Source organism: Macrobrachium nipponense, chromosome 14 (genome assembly GCF_015104395.2).
Source record: "Macrobrachium nipponense isolate FS-2020 chromosome 14, ASM1510439v2, whole genome shotgun sequence".
Lineage (NCBI taxonomy): Eukaryota > Metazoa > Arthropoda > Malacostraca > Decapoda > Palaemonidae > Macrobrachium > Macrobrachium nipponense.
In genome coordinates, this window is record NC_087207.1 from 39,436,413 (window position 1) to 39,441,412 (window position 5,000).

The window sequence follows — 5,000 nt, forward strand, 5'->3', positions numbered from 1 at the left end:
ATTGAAATGAGTGTGGCGAATCAAGACAAGTCGTGAATCGCATTGATTCTTCATGAATTGAATCGATTCGATTCGCTTGGTGTAATTGGTTATATTGAAATAAGTGTGGGGAATCAAGACGAATTATGAATCGTGTTGATTCTTCAAGTTTTGAATCGATTCGATTCGCTTGGTGTAAGCGGTTACCTTGAAGTTAGTGTGGCGAATTAAGACGAATCTGAATTGTATTGATTCTTCATGATTTGAATGGACTCGATTCGCCTGGTGTAAGCGGTTACATTGAAATTAATGTGGTGAACCAAGATGAATCGTCAATCGTGTTGATTCTCCATGAATTGAATCGATTCGATTCGCTTGGTGTAAGTGATTACCTTGAAATGAGTCTGGCGAATGAAGACGAGTCATGAATCGTATTGATTCTTCATGAATTGAATCGATTCGATTCGCTTGGTGTAAATGCAGCCATAGGAACATCATTCCAAAATTATGTCACAACAGAAATAAAACTCGTAAGAGAATAAAAAAAGACTCGCGGGTAACCGCCATTCTAGCACTACTTTGTGGACGGTGCAATCCAGGAAGGTCTGGATGCGAAGGATGGTTAGAATAATGAATCATCCATCAACGTTCACTGCAAAAGGATGCTCCTCTTTAGAAATATATTTGCAAGTCTCCTCTCTCTCTGAAACGTCAGCTAGTGAGACGGGTCGTTTGATTCAACTACCTGTTGAATATGGAATAACCTGGCAACACCCGAACCAGCACTTCCGTAATGGGCTGTTATATAATAATTCTCGCCCCGCCCCCATTGTTAAAATTCTTCATAAGTTGGGTTGAATATAGAATTTAGGCCAAAGGCCAAGCACTGGGACCTATAAGGTTATTCAGCGCTGAAATGGAAATTGACAGGAGAAGGTTTGAAAGGTGTAACAGGAGGAAAACCTCAAAGCAGTTGCACTATGAATACAGTATTAGGAGAGGGTGGAAGGTAAGATGAAGAAAGATAATATGAAAGGAGGCACAATAAAATGAATGAAAGTGGTTGCAGCTAGGGGCCGAAGGCACACTGCAAAGAACCTGAAGTAATGCCTACAATGCACAGCATGAGGTCCACTGACGGTATTACCCCCCTACAGAGAAAACAAATTCTTCATATGAAAACAACCCTCTCGCTTTACAATTTAACGTCGACGCTGATAAGTAACACTGTTCAATTATTCGAAAGTCTTTGCTTGTTTATTTTACAGTAATATAGTTTACTACATATCTGTGGATTTTTATTAAACCGTTAGTTTTTCTCGAGATTGTGAATTTCTTAAAATTATCATACAATAAATATATGAAACTATAGTAGATTCACATCAGCCGTGCATCTGACGACTGGGCCAGTCCCTTACGACGCTCCTGATTGTCTGTTGATAACCTAATCACAAGGGTGGAAACTCTCAGTCTCTGAAGAGAGTTCACATAGGCAGGATGTATGCTCCATCTCTCCTGAGGGATACGTCTTTAAAAAGTATCCCTCAGGAGAGGTGGAACGTACATCCTGTCTATGTGAAATCTCTCGAGCGAGACTGAGAGTTTCCAGCCCTGTGAGATTGGCTTATCAACAGCCAATCAAAAGCGTCGTATAGGACTGGCCTAGACATCAGATGCTAGGTTGATGTGCATCTGGTATAGTTCCTTTCATCTCACCACCCTTTCTTCACCTTTTTTAAAGTTCCGACTTTTTACCACTACCATGTCCTCTCGCAAAAGAACCTAAAGGAAGCAGAGAAGTTCTGATAAAGGGAAGAGCTCATAATTCTCACATCATCTCGTTTCCAAGGGCAACGTCTCACTAACTTCACTAGCTAACAATATATTTCTCTCCCTCGTATGGTTGAAGTGATGTTAACACAAACATGTTAAGTGTCCACTTAACATGTTTGTATATATATATATATATATATATATATATATATATATATATATATATATATATATATATGTTAACACAAACATGTTAAGTGTCCACTGTCCTTTGGGTCCGCTTTAACTCGGATTTCGAATGTGTAAGGTTTATTGACACGATGAATAACTTACTCCAGATCAGCTCAAGTAGTCTCCTTTCACTTCTGAAGGTGAAATATTGTCTCGTTTCACTTTTGAAGGTGAAATACTGTCTTCTTTCTCTTTGAAAGGTGAGATATTGTCTCTTTTCACTTTTGTACTATGTGAAATATCAGAATATTTTTTTGACGTTCTTATTCTTCCTCACCTTCACATAACTTCTATGGTTTTATATATAATATATATATATATATATATATATATATATATATATATATACTTTATATATATATATATATATATATATATATATATATATATATATATATATATATATATATATATATATATGCACACACACAACACACATATATATATATATATATATATATATCTATATATATATATATACATATAATATATATACATATATATATATATATATATATATATATACATATATATATATATATATATATATATATATATATATACATATATATATATATATATATATATATATATATATATATATATATATATATATTAAAACCAATAGAAGTTATGTGAAGGTGAGGAAGAATTAGAACGTCAAAAAAATATTCTGATATTTCACATAGTACAAAGTGAAAAGAGACAATATCTCACCTTTCAAAGAGAAAAAAAGACAGTGTTTCACCTTCAAAAGTGAAACGAGACAATATTTCACCTTCAGAAGTGAAAGGAGACTACTTGAGCTGATCTGGAGTAAGCTATTCATCGTGTCAATAAACCTTACACATTCGAAATCCGAGTTAAAGCGGACCCAAAGGATAGTGAAACAATTAACATGTTTGTGTTAACATATATATATATATATATAATATATATATATATATATATATGTGTGTGTGTGTGTGTGTGTGTATATATATATATATATATATTATATATATATATACACACACGCATAAACATTATATAGTTATATAATTGTAGAGGCAATAGCTCTTGCTGGACATTCTTCTATGTGAAATGTCTGTGGTTCATGAGTGTCCATCAGGTGTTCTATATTGACCAACCTCATTCTCTTTAACAAGAGAAATTACACGAGGCAGGACTTAACTCAAAGGAATTTGAGTCGGAATTAGACGCATGAAACTCCTGTGATAAGTTCAACTCCGAAATAATGATGCAGTAAAGACCAAAACAGTCCAATTCCAATCAACATCCCAGCGTAGATTAGTTTTCAGCATAGATCTCTGTAACATTACTGATAAATTCTCTTTGAACATTGTCGACTAATGATCGAAGTACTCGGAGTGGGCTTGAAGGGAAGACGAATGCCAATATTCGAAATGGACGACTGATAAGAACAAGTAAAAAATGGGCTGAAGTTTCTTCGACGCAATCGAGTTTTCTGTACAGCGTATAATGCTGCCTGAAATTCCCAGCCACAGCCCATGAAAATTTCAGCAACGGCCCATGAAACTTTCAGCAACAGACAATGTTATTGGCACCTAGAGGCACAATCATGACTACCTTTAACCTTGAATAAAATAAAAACTACTGAGGGTAGAGAGTTGCAATTTGGTGTGTTTGACGATTGGAGGGTGGATGATCAACATACCAATTTGCAGCCTGCTAGCATCAGTAAATTTTGAATCTGAGGGCTGACGGAAAAAGTGCGGACGGACGAACAAATATCCATCTCAAGTTTTCTTTTACAGAAAACCAGGAACAAGAGCCATTTCAGCCTATTGGTCTAGGAGGCTACGACGTTAATGAACTATGATCGTGACCGAATGTAGGTATTGCGCACGGTATGCCATAATGCAATAAAGTAACATGAATGAAGGATCAATAAAGAACAGAAAAATGTTTGGATATATCATTAAAACTTATGGACTGCAAAGTAGATTGTATCAGCTCTACTGTCTATAACGAAGGTATGCTGGGTCAAAGCAAACAAAAGTCGAAAAGGGCCAAAGAGAGAGAGAGAGAGAGAGAGAGAGAGAGAGAGAGAGAGAGAGAGAGAGAGAGCTTAATAACCAGACGTTCACCGTAATTCAAGGTTTCCTATAATCTTATATATTTCTGACATCATTATCTTTTCCTTGCGACCCTTCTGATGGAAATAATATCAGATTTGTTGATGGCAAGATTTATGCAAAGAAACTACATAATTCAATAACAAGTGTCCGTCAAAGGGAAAGATATTTGTGAAATGAAATGAAATGAATGCAAAGTGTAGCCAAAAACCAAACACTGGGACCTATAAGGTCATTTGACGGTGGAAAGGAAACAGAGTACCGAAACCATGACGTCGGAGGTCACATGATCGCCAGGCCTGGGCCACAACGAAGATTTTCCTCCCTAAAAAATTAAAAGGCCCAGATTTGAATAGTCCGTGTAATCTTTAATAAATTGAAGTTAGTATTTAAACCCATATAATTTGATTAAGAAAAATAAGTTTTTATATGATGTTATATTTTGAAATATGCTGCTTAGTTGTCATTTAATTTTTTTATAATTAATCAAGAAGTATTTTTTACATGCTAATGTATAAATTTGTATTTTTCTCAATCAAAATATATGGGTCTCATTGCTAGATTTCCTCTATTAACGATTTTCTGGTCGTTTCGAATTCGGCCCCATTAGTTTCTTACAGAGCGAAAACAGGCAAGTGGTGATTGCGTCACACTTCGGTACTGCACCATCTCCACTACTTAACAGATGAATATTTCCCCGCAAACTGCTCTATTGAGTGACTTGCCGACATTAGTTCATACTGAGGCTTTCAAGTTAATTAACAAATTCAATCTTATATTCAGAACTGTTGTTTTGCTAAATTAGTCATAAAACTATATTTCATTTTCACCTCATTTGATATTTGGTGTTCTGTGTACGATGAACACATCCTTTGGTGTGTTATATTTTTTAGAAATTCTACTTGTAAACCATGGAAC